At 45.4% G+C, this 21,859-nt stretch overlaps 1 protein-coding gene across 1 annotated transcript in view; it reads left to right on the top strand.

Moving 5' to 3' along the window:
• The window catches only part of ADGRF5 (adhesion G protein-coupled receptor F5), a 103,810-nt gene that overhangs the window by 5,670 nt on the left and 76,281 nt on the right, over positions 1-21,859 (top strand). The gene's annotated exons all lie outside the window — the stretch shown is intronic.

Here is a 21,859-nt window from a genome sequence, read left to right as displayed (position 1 = left end):
CAGGTGCGTCCTGTATTGCTGAGCTACCCCAGTCTTCTTTGCTAGTACTTTAGCTTCATGGACTCCAAAGAACTGGCTGACCAAGTGTTTTTGAAACCTCACATCTTCTGCAGTAGGTTGGGGAACAAGTCAGTATGCCAGGCTCTTTTCAATCTTGTTTTAGGATCCCAGAGCAAAAGAGCAGTTGTCCTCGCCACAGAAATGGGTATCAGCAAATGCTCCGTTCTGTGAAAGCCAATCGAAACCGTGGTATATTTTATTCTCCAGGTTTACCTAGGCTTGCTCTCTTAAAAACAAAGTTTAAAAAAATCCCTTTGAAATATAAAGAACTGTGCATGGCAAAACCATAGACATCCATGCAGACCAGTGTGTTTATTTTTAGATGAACATCAGCCTGGCCAGCACAGCAAAGCAACTGTCTAATGTCCAAACTATGGCCCTGGGAATTTCCTCTAACAAGGCTGTGTTTCCGTGCATTGTTACAGTACAAAGGACAGGAGGCCTGAGTGGAAGGCTCATGGTAACCCCGCCCAGCGAGAGATCTGGAACCTGTCATTCCCTCAATCTACATGGTCCTTAGTGCCGGGGTCAACATGAAGGTCGCCTGCCAGCTCTGGGCAGATGCAAATGAGTAGACATGTATGATTATTTCATCTAAAAATATCCCAGAGACCCGTGAGTCCATTTCAAAAATAAAGGCTCAGCTTTCTATCAACAGCCAAGGATCTAATCCTTACCCGGGCCTGAAGTGGATTCTGGTCTAGCCCAGAAACAGGGATGTCATTCAAAGGTTCTGCATTTGACTGCAATTAATAAAGGGGTTGTCAAGCATATTGTAGTACAAAAGCATCTGTGCCGCATACTACAGCCACACACACACACACACACACACACACGGAGAGCAGGTATCAGATAGTTATCTGAATCACCCTGATCTTTACTGCTCTCTTAGGCCAGTTTCTGTTCCTTAATTTATCTATCTGTGAAATGGGTGCAACAGGCCTCATGTCCTATTAGTTTTGGGGAGAAATAAGGTACAGTATTACAAATCAACTGACTCAAACTAGACTTCTGCTAAAAGTTTTACATTTGGGGCCTAATATGCTTGGTGCACCTTACAAGAAATTACTGTCAGAATTTTGACCATCAAGGCTATGGGGGGGATTTGGTTGTTGCTGTTTTGAGGGTTGCTTTTTTGTTTTTGTTTGTTTGATCTTCTATTATTGTTATTGTTATTATTGTTATTATTATTTGCCACTATAAAGAAAGAAACCTAATCTGTGACTTCATTCGCAGACTTTGCTAGTCGAGTTGTCATGGCATTGCCAAGCTGTCCCTGCTGCTGGGGAAGGTCACTGCATTAAACTCAAGGTCACAACACTCAGGGTTTTATCTGGGGGTCACTGCGGAAGATGAAGGGGTAGGTCTCAGGTCAGCGTGTAGCGGCCCCTGCCCACTCTCTGCAGGGTCTTCGACCTGCATTCCAGCAGCCTGTGTGGGGATGGGGCCCTGGTACTATCAAAGGCCAGAGGGGCAAGGGGACCGCACTTACACAGGGCAGCCCTGAGCTGGGATTGTAGGACTCTGTTAGTAGGTGGATGTCCAAACCCCTTCAGGTCTGCAGATGCAGGAAAAGGTGTTGTAGCCCTTTGAAGAAAATGCAAGAATGTTGTTAAAAACGCCTTTATGGATTGTTTTGTTTGCAAGTGTTTATTATCAGACACCCCTCAGGGGTTCACAGGGCAGGTTGCAAATGTCCGAAGTGGGGCCTGGGAATTTCCTTCTACAAAGGCCCTGCTTCCTCTCTTTGTTAATCCTCAGAGAACAAGTGGAAGCATTACTAGAGATCCTGACTTAACCCCTTCTCCTGTCCACCGCGCCTGGGTCCCCACTTCACGGAACAATCAAACCTCCATCCTGTTGAGGAGCAGAGAGATCTCAGGGTGCATGGGTGTGCACTTGTAGGGGTGTGTGTGTGTGTGTTGGTGAGAAATAGATAATAAAGCACAAAGCATAGCATTTTAAAAGCTTTCATTCAGTATCATAACATGCACCCAATCATGGTTTAGACCAGGGAAAATTTCTACTTTCTTTACCATATATGCTTCTCTATGAAAAAGGCTGATCTAGTTCTAGTTTCCTGTCTCTGGAGCCACGACCCTTCTGGAATGACAGTTGCTGTTCTCTTTTTGGGATCCACTTACTGCCTAACGTGGAACACCACGAATTGAAGATCTTCCAATCAACCCAGTGGTTTTATGCTAAGACCTAAATTCTACTGGGCACCAAGGAGAAGTAGACATTCTGCCTGCAAGAAATGTCAAAAATATGTAAATTTTACAGATATATACAGATCTGGCAAAGAAGCCAGATAACTGTAGAGTCTAAGTTTGGGGCGATCGGAAGAGATACATGAACTCTCACCCAGCTGAGATTCTAAATATCCCCAGAGACATTTTCAGTGTTTCCTTTGCTCACAAATCTCCAAACACCAGCATGAGTGAGTGCATGAGTACACATAGACACACATACGTGCATTCATGCGCACCCACACACACACACACACACACACACACACACACACGCACATATCAGTCCCAGGAAATAACTTTGCCTTCCCAGAGGAAATAACTCCCTTGCTTTCTCACACCAACTCCATGAAAGGATCAGCTTCAACACCCACCTCTTCCTCCTCCTTTCCTGTCTCCAGAGATGACCTTTCCCAAATCCAGAGCTCTGCTCCCCTCCCCTTCCCATCCCCCCCACCCCCAATGGCCTCACTACTCTCCTCTCTGATTGGTTCTTTCCCATTATCCTCGAATTCTACACAGGTCCTTCTCATTTCAAAACGATAGGAACAGCAAATCTTCCACAATCCCATATTGCTCCTCCATCTTCTTTTTCTTTTGCCAAATATATATATATATATATATATATATTTTTTTTTTTTAAAGTGTTTTGCCAGTTTCCAGTCCCTAGTTCTTGATTCTGAAATTTTAGTTCTGCAGCTCTTCTTTTGATTTTTTTTAAAAAAATGTTTTCTTTATTTATCTGACAGAGATCACAAGTAGGCAGAGAGGCAGGCAGAGAGAGGAGGAGGAAGCAGGCTCCCTGCAGAGCAGAAAGCCCGATGTGGGGCTCGATCCCAGGACCCTGGGATCATGACCTGAGCTGAAGGCAGAGACTTAACCCACTGAGCCACCCAGGTGCCCCTGCCAAATATATTTTTGAAGAATTTTGGTCGTGTCCACCTTCATGTCATCACCAAGCACTCAGCCTGCAAACCACAGGGTTCTGTTCCCCCACCTGCGCTCCCTGGTACATGCTGGAGAATGTGCTTGCCCAGACTCTCTCTAACCTCCATGTCCCTGAACCCGTCGCAGTTCCTTGCCCATGACACCTGTTGTTGATTACGGCCTCCCCCAGTCTGGTCCCTGCTTGCTGGGACCCCACAGTCTCCCTCCTCCTTCTCTTGCTGAGCCTTCCCCGTTTTCTTTGTAGGTCCTTCCCTCCTGCTGTGCCCTCCCCTTCCTGATGGCTGTGATCTGGACCACCTTCTCCACCTGTACCACCTCCCTGCCACACTCTGTTCCTCTGTCTAAAGTCCTCTTTTCTCCTTTCTCTGTCAACTAAACATGGGTCCTCCAGACCCCGTTTTAAATGTTCACACAGCGACTTGATTTGGGGCGCCCCCATCCATGTGCAGAACTCTCCTCTCTTCCAGCTGTTCGCACAGCACTTCCCCAAGCCTCTGCTAGAGGCCTTGTGTATTTGCATTCGCAGCAATTGTTCTCCTGCATGTTCTCCCAGGAGGCAGGGATGCCATCTTATTCATCTTTTTACTCCTGGCCCCTGGCATGGTACCTGGCACAGCAGGTTTTCAATCAATGTTTGATAGAAAATTGGGAAAGAAGTGTCCTTTCACAGACATTTTGGTATAAGCTTATCCCTGAGTTTGAATAACACCTGTACTGTTATGCGATGGCTGTATTAAGAAGCCTTGATATTTTAAAAAGATTTATTTGTTTATTTATTTATTTGACAGAGAGATCACAAGTGGGCAGAGCAGCAGGCAGAGAGAGAGAGAGAGAGAGAGAGAGAGTGAGAGTGGGAGAAGCAGGCTCCCTGCTGAGCAGAGAGGCCAATGCAGGGCTCATCTCAGGACCCCAAGATCATAACCTGAGCTGAAAGCAGAGGCTTAACCCACTGAGCCACCCAGGTGCCCCCAAGAAGCTTTGATTTTAATATAATTTTTTAGAAGATTTATTTGAGAGAGCGAGAGAGGAGGGGGGGCAAGGGAAAGGAAGAGAGATAATCTCCAGCAGGCTCCCCTTTGAGCATGGAGTCCAATGAGGGGCTCAATCCCAGGACCCCGAGATCATGACCTGAGCTGAAATCAAGAGTCGGACGTCCAACCGACTGAGCCACCCAGGCACCCCTCTTTTAATGTAATTTTTAAAACTAAGCTATGCACATTTAAGATACTAACAATACTTCACTTTTTCTCAAAACTGAAATCACAATTCTTATCACTTCTTATCTGAGGTTTCAAACCCTGTTTAAATGACAACTTGGACTTCATGTTGAATTTAAATTTCCCCTTGGGGAGAGTTTCTGATTGTGTCATGAATGACAATGTATTTTCATGCACCTGAAGTGGGGTGGCCATGTCAGAGCAGGACCAAGAGTTTGCCAAGGTCACTGCTGCTTCGCTGGGAAGCGGGTGTTGTGTAAACTGCACCTGCAGAAGCCAGAGATGGATTTGCACAGTTGTCTGCAGGAGGACTGGGGAGGCCCCAGGAGAATGAGGCTGAGCCCAGTCCGTGCAGAATCCAGCCGACCTGCAGTCTTCTGGCAGCTTGCAGGGCAGGTCAGCGCTTCAAGGACAGAGCCTGAGGTGGCCCAGCTCTGCAACCTCCCTGGGGCCAGGAGGAGAGAATAGGTGAACAGTTCTCTATTTTCAAGAATCTCAACCCTTTAAAAATCACTGTATTGGGTTTTTGTGATAATGGGTGTAAAATATTAGCACGAGAGAACTAGCCATCACCCGCAGACAAACGGAATGGAGCACGGATCACAGTGCAGATTGCCGGGCCCTGCCCAGACCTATTCCCACCTGTGTGGGTAGGCAGGTGGGAACGGGGGCTGGGAAGGCGGCAGTCTGCAGAGTACGGGCTTTTCAAACAGCACATGAGATGAGGCTTCTAAGGCCTGATGCACACTGAGCTGTGCATAAGTCACAATATTTAGAAAGTATCTGCCAGCTTGTGTTGAGAAAAGCGCTGACGCTGATGGCATAGGGGGCCCTCCCTGCATTCCTCTTGTAGGTTAATAGTTTTGCCATCTGGGCTCATCTTTGCAGGGACCCTCTTCCTATCAAAGTTGCAACCCTTCTCTGAGCCGCAAGTTTGGAGGAGAATCCTACACGGCTTTGTACCATTGCTCATACTATCACGTGTTTAACTTTTGGTGTGTTTATGTCGTGGCAGCTTGTTCAGGGCACAATGGAGTGCAGGGACAGGAGCCGCATTTGGGGTTCAGATTCTGCCTCAAATTCTTCCATTTGTTTGCCCTCAAATCTGTATAGGGTTTTTTTTTTAAGATTTTATTCACTTACTTGACAGAGAAAGAGATCAGAAGTAGGCAGAGAGGCAGGCAAAGAGAGAGGGGGAAGCAGGCTCCCCGATGAGCAGAGCGCCCAATGCGGGGCTTGATCCCAGGACCCTGTGATTATGACCTGAACCAAAGGCAGAGTCTTAACCCACTGAGCCACCCAGGCGCCCCTAAATCTGTATAGTTTTTAAACGAGGCTTGGCAAATTGATGGACTGTTCTAAGCCTCCCTCTCTCAGATGGGAATAGCTAAGGAGTTCATAGAGTGTTGTGAAAATTAAATGACATCGTGCATGACCCATTTCTTTAAAGTGCTCAGCCCAGCCCCTGTGGTGGAGTTGGTTCTCTCCCAGAGGCAGCGATTAATAATAAAAACAAAAGTATCATCGATGGACTCTGGCAACTGAGGAACAGAGAGAATACATAATTTACCCGAATTTACATAGCTAGTAAGTGGTAGAACTCGGACTTGAACCCAGGTACTCTGGTGCCAGATCCCACGCTCTTGACCTCTTAGAGCACCTCCGATTGTGCGCTCACCATTCGTAAGCACTGGCCTACTCTGTGCCCAATGCTATGCTAGGTGCCAGGCATTCCACAATAGACAGATGGGGTCCTGCCTTGGGGCTGAGAGTGAGGAAAACATAGACCATGCCAGCACAGTTCAGTAAGGGCTCTGACAGAGGGCTGTGAGGGGCAGAGGTGTACACACAACTAGAGGGAGTCCTGAGGGGCAGAGGTGTACACACAACTAGAGGGAGTCAGAGACAGCCTCTTGCACAGAATGACCTTGACTCGGACTTTGAAGGACAATGGGAGTTAGACAAGTGAACATGGAGGAAGGAGGCAGTTCTGGACAGAGGCTGGAGAACACAGTGGTTGCAGGGCACTGAGGGGCTTCAAGGGGAGAGAAGAAGATGAGGACAAAGTGGCAGAGGGAGGTAAAGCTGGATAGGTAGGCAGAAGCCCTACGGTTAAGGGTTTTAGCTGAAGGTAATTTGTCATTTGGAGAAAAGGAAAGACTCTCCATGAACTAAGCCAGCAGCTCCCCATCTGTCAATGTTTCTCTAAACAAACACGGAACTTTTGATTCAACAGGCCTCGGCCTGGGGACCAGGCAACAGTATTTTCCTCCAAAAAAAAAAATCATGTTCTATCTTAGTGCTTATTAAACTTTTGTGTACCTCAGAGTCACCTCGGAGAGCTTGTTTTAACGCTGATCACTGGGCCTACTCCCCAGGATTTTTGGAACCTGGAGGTCAGGGTAGTCTCAAGAATTGGCATTTCTAACAAATTCCCGAGTGGTGTTTGTGCTACTGGTTTGTGGTCCTGTAGAGCACAATCTCCAATCATATAGTCAAGAACTTAGGTTTAATTACTTATTTATGTGATTCTTTTTTTTTTAATTAAATTCAATTTAGTTAACATATAGTGTTTCATTAGTTTCGGGGTAGAGTTTAATGATTCATTAGTTGCATATAACACGCAGTGTTCATTACATCATGTACCCACCCTAATGTCCATCACCCGGTCCCCCCATCCCCCCACCCCCACCCCTCCAGCAACCCTCAGTTCCTTCTTTATAATTAAGAGTCTTTTAATGGTTTGCCTTCCTCTATTTTCATCTTATTTTATTTTTTCTTCCCTTCCTCTACGTTCATCTGTTTTGTGTGATTCTTTTCTTTTTTAAAGGAAAGGTTTTGTGTCGTTCAAAGATTTTATTCATTTATTTGTCAGAGAGAGAGAGCACAAGCAGGGGAGGAGGGAGAAGCAGGCTTTCCACTAAACAAGGAGCCCAAAGCAGGACTTGATTCCAGGACCTTGGGATTGAGATCTGAGCTGAAGGAAGATGCTTAACCAACTGAGCCAGCCAGGCATCTCTGTTTTGTGTGATTCTTCAGCTGTATTAAAATTTGAAAATTCCTGCAAGGAAGAATGACTAAATCTTTTACCTTCTTTTCTCTAATGTTTCTTTAACTTTTGAATATTTCTGTAGTTGAAGAAAATTTAATCCAAATATTCCTGAAATTCTGGTTGATTTTGATCGGTAAGTGCTCAAAATATGGTGACTTGTAGGTTTCATTGGAATTTCAAAAATCAACCTTTGAAACTTCTATTTGCAAAGCAGGAAGTCGCTTGTGGCCCAGAGCAAACACTTGAGGTGAAGGGTTTGCCCGTTTGGAGGCCTTTAGAGTCTCAGCTTTTGAGCGTGTTTCTCTGCCTTTTAAAACAGTGTGATTCTGGGGCGCCTGGGTGACTCAGTGGGTTAAAGCCTCTGCCTTCGGCTCAGATCATGATCCCAGGATCCTGGGATCAAGCCCTGCATGGGGTTCTCTGCTCAGCAGGGAGCCTGCTTCCCTTTCTCTCTCTCTACCTGCCTCTCTGCCTGCTTGTGATCTCTGTCAAATAAAAAAAACAAAAAAACAAACAAACAAAAAAACAGTGTGATTCTGAGTCTTTACAGAATGGGCTGTGGATGTGGAAATAGGCAATTGGTGTCTTTGAGTGTGACCAGCTGGCTAAGAGCAACATATATCCCGATGGTTGTTATTTCCTCCTTGATAGATAAAGCAGGAAGAGGCTGGGAAACGCAAAGTCACCCCAGACAAGGGATCCTTGAAAGGATGGATGGAGAAGAAAGGATCTTGGAAGCTTCATGTTTCTCTTCGCTTACCAAACCAAACCGAAAAACTTACCTTTTTAAATGTCATAGTCACAAACTAAATTTTCCACACCAAAGATTTGGAAGAAAAAGATAGATGTGAAAAATAGTAAGTGGCCTTAACCAGGCCTTAACCATGATTAACACGAGTGATGGATCCAAGTGAGAGTCCAGGAACAGAAACAAAAAAACAAGTTTCTGTGAGGGTTTGATGACCTATCCAGTAGCTTAAATTCCTCTATCTGTAGTATTAAAATGCAAACACCATTCTGGATATCTGGGAACATCTGGACATCCTCATCCATCCAAAGCAGATTCAATTCCATTAACAGTCTCTGTTGCAGATAGAAGAAATGGGCTAAATGTGTATTTCAGGATTTTTTTCGATCCTACCCAATTTTGCTCCTGAGTTTATCAATGAAATACATTAACTCTGCCTTCCGTATCCTCCCAACAAAATTCAACATTTAATGAAAGTCACCTTTGAGTTTTGAAACGATGAGTTCGAAGGGAACTTACTAAAAATAATTGAAATTAACAGCAATTGTATAAAAAGGAAATAAGCAGAAATGACTTTCATTGAGCCCAAGAAGCAATGAATTTGTACTGATGTGCTCTTTCTCCTTATTTATTTAATTTCTACATAGGGATTTTAGTTGATGTCCCCCAGATTTATCAGTGTGGTTGTCTACTCAGTTGCTCAGAGCTCCCCCAAGCCCTTGGGGGAGCCAGTGCCCTCCCATTTCCTGACGTCCCCACCACACCTTTGTGCTACCTCGGTCCCAACCCCCGCCTGCACTCAACCCAGACAGGTGGACCTTGGCCAGTCAACATGCATGAAAGCAAGACTTCCACCCTTACAGGTAGAAAAGCTCACACACATACACATACATGCATACCTTATTGCCCTTACTCTGCTTTATGTTGCTCCACAGCATTTTTGCACATCTGATATATAACTTATGTTTACTGTCTATATTACTGGCAGAAAAGAAATGGCGGTGTCAAAGGCTAACTGGAAAACCATAGTCCGTTAAGTCAACAGAGCACGAGCGGGTAACATGAAGCCCTCGGTTGCCCCCCACAGGGCACAGAGAGGCAAGGAGGTTGATGCTGGGGTGTCAGAGAAGCCTGGCAAACCCTGTGGCTGAGGTAGAAGGAGTTCCCCAGAATTAAGCAGAGGGTGGAGGACCGTAGCCTGGCAAGGAAAGTAGGGAGCAAATACCTGGCTCCCCTTTCTTTCCATCCTGCGTCTCCTGCTGGGATCTCTCCCCTTCCCGTTCTTCTCATTGCCCTCCAAGATGACAAGGCACTGCAGGATGTAGGGTTGGCCTCCTGGGCACAAGAGCAGGGGAGAGAAAGGTAGAGGGGGAAACCTGGAAGTTTGTCAGCACTCTTGGCCAACAAGATCATAAGCTCCTATAAGACCCCTGTTTTATTTATGGCTTATCTCCAGCAGGTGAGTCTGGAACATTGGTTTTCATCAGTATTTGCTGAATGAATGAATGAATGAATGAATGATGCATGGGTTTAGAAGAAGCAGCATGCGCAAGGAGGATCTGAGTAACACGGAGTATGTGAGGCAAATCCACACACCATCGCTATTACCATATTTAAATCCATCCTTGCTCATAGTGCTTTCATGGGAAGGGATATTTTGAAGGGCAGGCAAACCTGGAAGAAAAGAACGAGAGGATACCTGGCATCTGATTGTACGCATATTATACTAAGAAGTTATTCAAAAGTTCACTTTATACATTTCTAAAATCTTGTTCGTCGCGCAGCTAGGTTTGACAAACGAGGGATGGTCCTCTGTGCTGTCCATCCAGCAGCACAACAACCATGATCTGAAGGTGATGCTCTGGGATCCACAGACGCTGCTGTCCTGAATGGGGTTCAGCCCCGGCCAACCCCACCCTAGGCAGGACACGGGGCCTCAGACATGGGGCAGTTCTGTGTTCCATCCTCTCCAAATCAACTCTAAGACAGAGTTTTGTTCTCCCCCCTCTTTTTTAAAATATAAATTCAATTAGCCAACTTACAGTACATCATTAGTTTCAGATGTAGTGTTCAATAATTTACCAGTTGCGTAAATACCCAGGGCTTATTACGTCACTAAATACCATCGCTCAGTTACACCATCCCTCCAACTCCCCTTTATTTGATTCCTATGGTTAAGAATCTCTTATGGTTTCTCTCTCTCTCTCTCTCTGATTTCTTCCCATTCAGTTTTTCCTCCCTTCCCCTATGATCCTCTGCGCTGTTCCTTAATATCCCACGTATGAGTGAAAGCATGTGCTAATTGTCTTTTTCTGCTTGGCTTATTTGGCTCAGCATAATAGCTTCCAGTTCCATCCATGTCGATGTAAATGGCAAGAGGGCATCATTTTTCATGGCTGAGTAATATTCCATTGTGTATATGAACCACATGAGATGGAGTTTCTAGTCTGTAACATGGGACAACAATTGCTCCTCCCTCACAGAGTTTTGAGACTTGCTCAGGGCTTGACCCTCACTGCCTGACAGGGTATAAACAGTAGTAACCAGAAGGATCATTTCTTGTGCAAGATGCAGTCTTTAATCTCAGAAGTGGAAACTGGAAGGCAGTGCAGAGGCTCGGCTTTCTGTGCTGGAGCCATTCCTGCATGTTCTTGATTAGAGAGGGGGTCAGGAGGTAAGAGGACGGCTGGCCCTAGAGGATGGCTTCATCCCTGGCCCCTAGCAGGACTTCCTGCTTCCTTCCTTCAAGTCAAGTGAAGTTGAAGCTGGTTTCCCTTCTGAACCCTGGTCAGAGTAGCACACCGCCCTTTATTTTCAGGTGGTCTGGGGAGGGGAGATGCTCAGAACTGTGCTGAGAAAGAGGAGTGTGTGGCTCTTCCTTCCTCTGGCCGGAGAGCAGCCTCCAAATGGAGCTGAAGTGAGAAGCAGGTGAGGACCTCGGGGAAGGGGAAAGGCGAGGTCAGCTTCCCCTGGAGGAGATGGGAAATGCCTTAGTGAGTCTTGGAATTCATATGGGCTTCTTTCTCCGGCTCTCCCCCACTTTTCTTAGCCAGTGGCTTCCTCCACCTCCTTTGGGGTCTGTACCCCTAAAAGCACTGCTCCAGGTTAAAGAGATGAGGCTTGTGAATAAAGAGAGAAGGAGCGACCCTCAGACTCCCAAGTTCTCCCAGGGTTCTGTGAGGACCTTGCAAGAGACCCCCTGAAATTGGGGGCCCCCGAGGGTGGCATGTGGGGAGAGGATCCCCTAGTTGCTGGCAATAAGGTGGTGTGAAATCTGTAGAGAATTTAAAATCGATAATAAAACCAACTAAAAGACTTTTAAAATATTATCACTGCATGGTAGCAATTCCAAACGCTGTCAGTGACAAAATACTCTTCCTAGAAAATCTTTTGTTGGTCTAACTTCTAGACAAGGGCTGCCATCACTGGTGAATTTCAGCAATATAAACTCCTGATAATCAGACTTCTATTCCTTATTTTTAAATAAAGATTGTATCCTACACAGAAGTGAACCTGCTAAGGGCACTTGGGTGGCTCAGTGGATTTAATCCAATCACTTGGATTAAAGCCTCTGCCTTTAGCTTGGGTCATGATCCCAGAGTCCTGGGATCGAGCCCTGCACAGGGCGCTCTGCTCAGCAGGGAGCCTGCTTCCCCACCCCCCTGCCTGCTTGTGATCTCTATTTTCCTCTCTGTCAAATAAATAAAATCCTTAAAGAAAGATAAGTTAGAATAAGCTTTTTTAAAAAATAAAAAATAAATAAACAAGGTTAGCATGGTGGTTGTATAGACCAAGAAGCGGAACAGAAGCTGATTCAACTCTGTTATTTTTTGGAACCACCTGAAGTTTTTATTTGCATTTAAAATTTTAAACAGTGAAGGGCTTGCCTGGGTGGCTCAGTCAGTTAAGCATCCAACTCTTCAGCTCAGGGCATGATCTCAGGGTCCTGGGACTGAGTCCCACGTCGGGCTCTGAGCTCAGTGAGCAGTGTACTTGGGATTAGCTCCCTTTCCCTACTTAGGTGTGCGTGCTCACTCTCTCTCTCTCTCGTAATAATATCTTTTAAATTTTTTAAAAATAAATTAAAAAAAAAGATTAAAACCATGAAGTAGAATACAACCCACAAATTACACTCTTTTTCATTTGGCAGGTACAAAACTTACCTCCCCCTTACATGTTTTATTGAATTTTAATGTTTTAGAGTGAAATGTTTTCTTTTTTAGCCATTCTAAATCTGAATAATTTCATCAAGAAAATAAGGATTATTACTGAAAATAATGTTCTCATGTACAAGAGGGAGGAGTTAGTAAGAGATCTGGTAGAGATGTCAACTATGCTAGATACCTCCATGGTCCAGAATTCCCAGCACTGACTGCCACTTTCTTCATTCTGCTTTAGCAAAGCAGAGAAGTGGCGGGACGGAGGTGGGGGAGAGAGAGAGAGAGAGAGAGAGAGAGAGAGAGAGAGTGTGTGTGTGTGTGTGTTAGCAGGTTTAGGAATCCACTTCTCTCTTTTCTTGGTTCCTGGAAATTTTCATTTTAAACATAGGTCTCTGCTCAAATATTGTTCCTGTTAGTGCACATAAATAATCCCTGGTATCCTGGGCAGGTACCTGATGTAGAAGGTGACTCTAGAACTTGTGAAGGGACAATATCGGAGCACTTCTAACTGACTAGCAAGTGATCCGTTGGCCAGAGGTCATTCATAAGAGTGCCCATATTTAGCAAGAGCTCAGCAGGTTCAAATAAACAGCCCCAGACAGAAGAGCACCTGAAGTGTGTACACGTATTGTCCCGTAAAGCACAAAGCCAGATCTTGATGGCCCGGATGAAAATGGAAAGTTGAATAGCGTTAGAGGAATTCAGGAAAAGACTAAAAATAATACGTGGTTTTTCCCTCTGTTAATGTTCCAGGTCAAATGAGGCAAATTTAAGGGGTGTGGGCCTGGAATAATCATGTAATTGTTGATATGTAGCTGTGTTCTGTGTGCTATGTATCAGGACTAAAAATAATTTAGTGGTCCCTAGAGGCAGACTTTAATTTGTAGAAGGCAATGTAGTTAGGAGAGGTTTTGAACTTGGAAACTTGGACCCCTCGTTGTCTGGAATGGGCCATTGGAGTTGTGGGGGGATGGGCAACTTCCACCACACAGGGTGACTGTGTGCCCGATAGTAGTCCATTTCAAAAAGCAGTAGCAACCACCATGAGCACCTTTCCCCTAATCTCTTACCCATCTCTTCCTGAAAAACTCAAAAAGTGCAGGCTAGACCCCAGGGCACCCTGCCTTTGGGTTCACCCAACTCAACTACCAGGCCTACTAGAAGCTCGGACAGACTCTGAGTTTGCCATAGTGGTGTGGGAAATGGGAACAGATCGGTGAGTAAACAGGGTGCCAAAGTGGTGCCGTATCCACAGCTTAGATTTGAGGAGACAGGAAGTTGATAAATCTATGCATAAGCCACTCAAAGTAAACAACTAAGGCTTTTCCCCAACACTAAAACAAACAAGTTTTTTGAACATGAGCCATTTTCCTGAGTAATACGCACTATCTGGGAATTATGAGCCCTTAACATTTTCTTTAAAAGTAATTTACTACAGGGGCATGCGGGTGGCTTAGTTGGTTAGGCATCTGACTCTTGATTTCAGCTCAGATCATGAGCTCAGGGTCCTGGGATCGAGCCCCACGTCGGGCTCCTTGCTCAGCACTGCGTCTGTTTGTCTCCCTCCCCCTCAGCTCCTCCCCTCGGTTAGGCTCTCTCTCTTTCAAATAAATAAAGAAAATCTTAAAAAAAAAAAAAAAAAAAAAAGGTAATTCACTACAGGTCATTTAAAATGTGGTGTCCTCGGTCTAACCAGACATTGCTAAGCGTGGAGTATTTGGGTTCCCCAAAGCTCAGTCATGAGTTCTGTTGTTCTCTCAGCATTCCACATCTCTGTGCTTTTCAAAGGCACATTCTTCCTTTCCCCAGGGAGTTGAACTTAAGAAGTTTTGATTAATTTTCGTTTGTGCTTCATTTTCCATTCTCACCACTGCTACCCCCAATTTTATGCTTCTCCTCAGCGGGGCTGAATTTCAGAGGCTTTGTTGTTCTTCATAGACATAGGCGTCAGCCAGTCTTTCTGATTTCTTTCTCAAGCAAACACTGTCATTGTGCCTGGCATATTATGTATTCTTGAAAGGACATTTAAAAAGAATGCATTATTCTTTTGTAGATTTGGGAGAAGTGTTAGTCCAGGGACATAACTGTTGGGTGTGATGTAGAGCCAGGAGTGGTGACTCTGGGTGAGAGGTGAGATGTACACTTGTGTGGGGGGTGAGTGGTACCACAAAGTGGCCTTCTGTGGCTGACCAGAGCTGGTATTGTCCTATTAGTGCTACCTCCATATTGCAGGTCTTGGCAATTTTACTGAGCACCAGTTACGTGCCAGGGATTTCCAGCTCTACTTCAGAAATTACTTCCACTCTTAGGCCAAGATGGTAGAGTTCCTTCCCGTCCATGTAGGGGGACTTCTGTAACCCTATTAACAAGCATGACATCATGCAGGGGGGGCATTATTGTGCACAGTATTAGCAAAACCATGCTGGGACTTTGCTTTTGGAAGTACTAGATTCCCCTGACGGTGTGTATCTAGACCATCATGTTGCCATTGACAGTACTTTTGGTTCATCTACATTCCAACATGTTAGAAAGAATTGCTTAACTTTCTCCCATGAAAGAGCATAGGTATTGGAAAAATTGGTCTACTTTATGATTTAGGGCATCATTTCAAGCACTAATTAAGTTGTGAACTGAGCATGATAAAGAAAAGTCTACAAATTTAACTCAAGTATAATATCGTCTCTTTCTCTACTCAGAAATCACCACTAATGCCCTACCTCTACAATGCACTTGTTCCAATTTAGAAGTAGGAGGAGAAGGATCTGCACAGTATCCAGTGGGGGTGAGGTGAGGACACGCCCCAGGACAAGTTGGTGAAAATTCTGCATGGGAAGATAGAAGGTCTAAATTCCAGTTCTGGCTCTGACACTGATGGGTGTTGTGACCTTGGTCACCTCCCAATGTTCCTCTGCCACTAGATAGTTGGGATGAATGATCAGTGGGCCCCCGCAGTATAACATTCTTTGATTCTTACTTTTCTCCTAGCACGTGTGACTCCTTCACTCATATTTCTCTAGTGGTTTTGGCACCATGGCTGTTCACCAGTCAACTTCAGAAGAAGTGTGGCCCTGAAAACAGTAGAGAGCGATGGCAACTGGATGGGAGTTGCCCTTACAGGGACAGGGTTTTGCAAATCCAAACTCGGGGCTGTCACATATTTGCAGAGGACACTCTCTGCTACCTGAGGTACCTGATATCTGCTGATGCAGATCAGAGACACAAGAAAGGAGCAGAGGTTAGAACAGGAGTGACTGCCCAGTGTGCATGGACAGAAGAAGATGTGCAATGTAGAAGAAATGCAGCTTCCTTCTACATAGATTTCTGCCAAGACCAAGATAGGAAGGGATGCACATGTCCTCAAATAGCCTGCTCTTCACCATGATGCCTACAGAAGTGGTGGGCAGAGCAAGGAGGGCTGAAGGAGGAGGAATCCATGATGAATTTAGTCAATCGATGACTGACCTCCTGTCCATCACAGCTGGATGTGTGGGTGACGTATGTCATAGTGGGGGCATCAGCAAGCACTTCCTGTTATATGAATAGCATGTCACCTGTGTGAACTGAGGGCGAACCTGAAGGCTGGGGATGACTCCCAGGCCATTGATGTCAACCCTCCCCAAGGAAAGGTCAATAAAGGTCAAAAGAGAGCTGTTGATGACACCTCTATGGAGCCTGGTCCTGAATCTGCCTCCATTTCCCCATGTGCTGTCCTTCCTTCTGGGAAAATGTAGGAGAGTTAATGCTGGATGTGGAGTCCAAAACAGGGTTCCATATGGGGTGTGCTTTGGATTTCTGAGAGAAGCCAGAGCCATCTCTGGGAGCCTAAAAAGGAAGGTACAATGAGGCTGTCAACTGTATCTAATTGGTTCAAAAGATGGAAGTTTGGAATCTTCCGTAGCAATGTAATATCACTCTCTGGAAATTATGTGCACAGAGAAGGTGTAATAACTCTGTTTATCTGTCTGTTGGTGGAATGGGCTCAGGAACAGTAAAGTGCAAATTAACCTGAGAGGCTCTAGCTGAGTGCAAATATGACCAACTCCAATTATCAGAGACTCTGCCAAGATATACACACAAAAGATAAGAATAAGACCATTTGTATACTATAAAACTGCCCAATTATTTGTTGGTTCCTTCCTTGCATAAGGACAGGTCAGTGCCGGAGGGGAATTTTCCTGGCCTTGATATAGAAACACCAAAAGAGAGCTGACCCTGGGCTGCAGGGGGTCAAAAGGGTTACCCACATCTGGTTGTAGATTAAAAAGAAAAAAACAGGGCTTATCCTGCCAAGAGGTGGAGGTGGGAGGTTTTTGTAAATTGAACCGTTGTGCACTTTTGTATATAATTCTGCTGTGTATGTGCTAACGCTGTAACATACACGACTTTGTATGTTACACTTTCAAATACTGTTGTTTAGTGAACAAACTAGGCGTCTCTGCCCTCCAGGAGCTTTCATGCTAGTGAAGTAGATGGAAGGTGGAAACAGACAATAAACAAAACAAATAAGTACATTATAGGATATGTGAGGTCATATGCAATATGGGAAAAAAATAGGGAAGGAGGATTGGGAAATATGAAATAGGGCATTTAGCAAAGCCCTCAGTAAGAAAGCGTTGTTTGGACAACGGTGAGAATGAGGTGAAGGAGGAAGGCGCAAGGATATCTGGGCAAAGAACATTCCAAGTAGAGAGCACAGCAAGTGCAAAGACTCTGAGCTGGAACTGTGCTCGCAAGGAGGCCAGCATGGCTGGAGGGTTGTGAGTGAGGGGACAGAACTAGGGGAGGAATCAAGGGAAGAAACGGTGGGAGGAGCAGAGGCACGGGGTTGGAGGCAGATGTTACAGGCCACTGAAGGGCCTTGGACTTGGACTGTGTGAGGTGAGTATAGGTTAACCTCACACAGTGTACCTTTTATGAAGACCATTCTAACTCTGGTCTTGCACAGAGACCAATTAGAAGCCATAATAATAATGCAGCCAAGGGATAATGATGGCTTGATGAGAATGATGTTAATGGAAGGGGTAAGAAATGCCCAGTCATGCGCATATTTGGAAGGTAGAGATGATGGGATTTGATGACAGGGAGAGCTCAAGGATGACCCTCAGAGCTGTGGTCTGGGCAACCTGGAAGGATGGCCATGCCCTTTACTAAGATGGGAGAGATGGTTAGAAGAGCTAGTTTGGGAGGGCAGATCAGGACCTTAGTTTTGGTCACATTCAATTTGAGATCTTACTGAATATCCAAGCAGGCAGATATCAAGTAGGCAGTTGGATATGGGTCAGGAATTCAGGAGAGAGGTCCATGATAGAGACGTACATTTGGAAGTTACCAACACAAAGTTTGAAACCATGTTGGAACTCACCTGGTAAATTAGTATCAACAAAGTAGAGTTGCAAAGACTGAGCCAATTAGGACACTGGGACATTGGGACACACCAATGTTAAGAGAGGGAACCAGCAATGGATGAGATGGAGCACTTTCATTTTATTTTTGCTTTTATTGATCACCTACTATATGTCAGCAAGATACTAGTTGCTAAGCATACAATAAATAAGACTAGTTCCTGCCCTCAAGGTGCTTACAGTCAATGCATTAAAATAATCATTTGGATGCGTGTGGTAACTGCAAAAAAAAAAAAAAAAAAAAAAAAAAAAAAAAAAAAAAAGACATGGACCTGGAATTATGGGTCCAGGGAGAAGGAACGCTTGTCCCAGACTGGGAGGGATAGGAGGGTCCTTGGAAGAAATAACACCTATAGCTTAAAAGGAGACTACAAGTTACCAAGGTGAGCAAGAGGGAAGGGCTGGGTAGTGAAGCAGTCTGGAACATGCTGGAAATACATGTTAATTTGGTGCCAACATTTCTGCCTGAGAAAACAGCTCTGTGTGGAATGAGGGGATATGCTCAAGTCCTAAGAGACAGGTCGTGCCTACAAACACATATAACATGACTGGTGCATTAGTTCGTCTGAAGGCATCACCACAGTCTGGTCGAAGAAGCTTGAGTTTGACGTGCCACTGACTCCAACATCTTAGAATTCAGGAGAAGGGCCTCTGACACAGCCATTGGAAGCCTCAGCCATGACAGGGCAAAGTCTCCCCATCAGCAGCTAATTCTGGGTTGCAGCCGAGACCATATGGTGGTTCCATTTTTTATTTGTCTTTGTTTTCATTGTAAAGTGAGTGGGACCAGCACAGAGTGTTCCTAGCAACAAGCGGGACTGTGGGTGAGAGAGGAATTGCTCTTCAGAGAAGCGAAGGGACAGCCACCTTGACAACGCCCGGTTCCATGTCCGAGAGCCAGCTGTGCCCACAGCCCACCCACAACTCAACCCAAGCAGGAAATCTCAGAGCAGTGAGTCCTGGAGCTCACTCTGACCGGGGGTATTTCTTCAGGCAAGACCTTGGTATTTACAAAAAGAAGAACAAAAAGACCTGGATATCAAGCTCCCTGACATTGTTACTCTTTTTTTAAGTACCAAGGTCTGAGAACTTCTCTTTCTCCTCCAGTGCCTTCTAACTGGCTATGGGGCATTTAGTTCTATCCTACAATTTCTTTTCCAAAGAGGTCTTCCCCCAAAATTCTTTTAGTGTTCTTTACTACCACATTAATGTCCAGTGACCTCCTGGTTTTTCTTCATTCCTCCCCCACACAGCCGGTGTGATTTATCTACATTTATCCTAATCCACGCAAGTTATCCCCAAAGGAACCAATCTCATGCCAAAGATAAGACATATTTCACAGGCATCTTCAAAGGGCCAATCTCTGCTGAAGTAGAGGCAAACCTGGCAGAAAGCAAATCCATACAGGCAGCCGTATTATAACCGCAAAAATTTCCTTTCCATGGAGGTAAAAATAACCAACACCTACACACGCTCCCTGTGTGCCAGGCACTGTTACAAGCATTTTAATCTTCACAGGGACCCTGAGGTAAGTACTATTCTTACTCTAATTTTACCAATGAGGAAACTGAGGCATAGAAAGATTAAGTAACATGTTGAAGTTCCCCGGAGCTACTGGTGGGCAGATCCAGGGTCCATACTCTCAACCCCCGGCTCCTTAAGGTTTTCAAGACTTGGGGGATTTTCCACTATTTATATTTAATATTGTAGATTTTTTAAAAGGATTTTATTTATTTATTTGACAGAGAGAAAGAAAGAGATCACAAGTAGGCAGAGAGGCAGGCAGAGAGAGAGGAGGAAGCAGGCTCCCCGATGAGCAGACAGCCCGATGCAGGGCTTGATCCCAGGACCCTGAGATCATGACCTGAGCCTAAGGCAGAGGCTTACCCACTGAGCCACCCAGGAGCCCCTAATATTGTAGATTTTTTTTTTTTTTAAGATTTTACTTATTTATTTGAGAAAGAGAGTGAGAGAGAGAGCATGAGAAGGGAGAGGTCAGAAGCAGACTCCCTGCCGAGCAAGGAGCCCGTTGTAGTACTCAATCCCAGGACTCCAGGATCATAACCTGAGCTGAAGGCAGTCGCTTAACCAACTGAGCCACCCAGATGCCCCAATATTGTATATTTTTAATGTAAAAAAGAATCTGGGGTATCTTTGTCCATTTCCTATAGAAAAATAAGTTAATATCTCCAATATCTAGCATGGGAAATTATTTTGGAGTATTTCAGAATGCGATTTAAGCCATCTGGCTCTGTGTGTATGTGTTTTAATGCTCTTCCTCGTATTTTTGGCGGGGGGGCAAGAGTAGTATTTTATATAGACTCAAAAGATTTATTCTTCATTGTGATTCACCACGTTACTATTTTTAGCTTTTAGCTACAGACAACAGAAACCCCCACTGGAATTGGATTACATAATAAGGACTTTTACTGTGCCCTGAAAGGTAAATCCGGAGGTAGTGAGCTACCACAGTCGGCCTCACGTCCAAGCACAGGCCGTTGCCCGGCAAGGAGAAGGAGATGAGCGTGTTTTAGACCAATCATGATGCCCCCAGAACCTAGGGAGCAGGCTGCCTTCCGTGGGTTCCCCAGCCAAACTTTGGGCAGGCAGCAAGGAGGAAGTGGGAAGTCAGCGGGGTGGGCAAATACCACATCTCCCGGTGACAATATGGTAGGATTTCTCTGCCTTCAGTGCCCATGGGTCTTGGTCACGCCGCTGTGAAGAAAGAAGAAGCAGACCAGACGAAGAGTGGTGGGCAGCAAAGCAGAGTTCATTGAGTAAGAGCACAAGCTCCTGGAGAGGAAGGGGGGCCCCAGAGGGCTGCCCCTGGAGTTTCTAAGTTTACAGGTTTTTATGAGCTTTTTTGCAGAACTGTCTTAAGCAATCAGAGTGTGCTGAGTCGTGCCAGTCAGGGCTCTGGCCACGTATCTGTTTAACTGTTAGGTTCCTGTCTACATGCTGATGGTCTTTTTTGCTGACAGCTGGTGGCTTAGGTCTTCACTGCCCCAGGCCCGTGATATTGACCAATGCCTTGTGGTTAACTGTCTTATTTTAGGCCATTTTGCAGAAGTCATTTCTGCAAAGGCTGCAAAGCAAAATGCTAGTGCGCTCCTGTCTGAGCGGCAAACGGGTTGTCAGTGCTGTTTGATCTTAGCTGTCCTGGCTCTGTATTTTCTTGCTGGGGACCCTGGCCCTGACTGCCTAACCGTCCAACCACGTCCTAACCAGGACATGGAATGAACTAGAGAGTGTAGTTGAGAATCAGCCCCAGAAGTTCGAATGACATTGTGAAGGGTCATCCTCTTTTTTCTCTCTCTCAAGCCTGAGTACCACTGGCAGTTGTCAACATGCCTAAGGGTGAGAGCTTTGACCGAATGGAAAGGTGGGCTAAAAGGAGAGAGAGGTGGTGTGAAGCAGGACAAGAGTATGAGCTTGTAGGATTAGAGCCCAGGTCCCCAGAGAGTCCCAAAGAGTTCTTGATCTCCTCCTCTCTGCCAGGATCCCACTGGAACCTGTAAACTCAGCAGGACGGGTATCCACTCTCCACTCTCACACAAAATAAACCAAGTCTCAGGGAAGCGTTGTAATGTGTAAAAGGCCTCATAAATAGAAACCTGTGGGGCTACAGTTTGAATCCCCGTAGTCTGACCCTGGAGTCCTTGCTCTGACGTTTCAGGGGTTTCTCTAAACACAGTCTGGGGACTGCCTGCATCAGACCCACCTGAACCCCTTACTTGCAAGGCAGATTCGTCAACTTCCCCGTGGGGCCAGGGTCCGGAGTAGGAAACTGACCGTTGCCCACACTAACATGTAAGAATGAGTGAACGATACTCTGTTCCTTCTCATCTGTGTTCTGACCTGGGGCAATCACCGTTTTTCCTTGTATCCAAGTTTCCTGACATGCAAAATGAGGATGGGTAGGTCACCTCCAGCTAAAAATCTCTGATTACAATTCATCTTTAAACCCATCAATCTGATTGCAGTCTGCCAACTGGCCCTTTTCCATGTTTCTTCTTACCTTGA

This window comes from Mustela lutreola, chromosome 6, assembly GCF_030435805.1.
Source record: "Mustela lutreola isolate mMusLut2 chromosome 6, mMusLut2.pri, whole genome shotgun sequence".
Taxonomy (NCBI): domain Eukaryota; kingdom Metazoa; phylum Chordata; class Mammalia; order Carnivora; family Mustelidae; genus Mustela; species Mustela lutreola.
The sequence above is the reverse complement of the archived record's forward strand: the minus strand, read 5'-3'. Positions and strand labels throughout refer to the sequence as shown.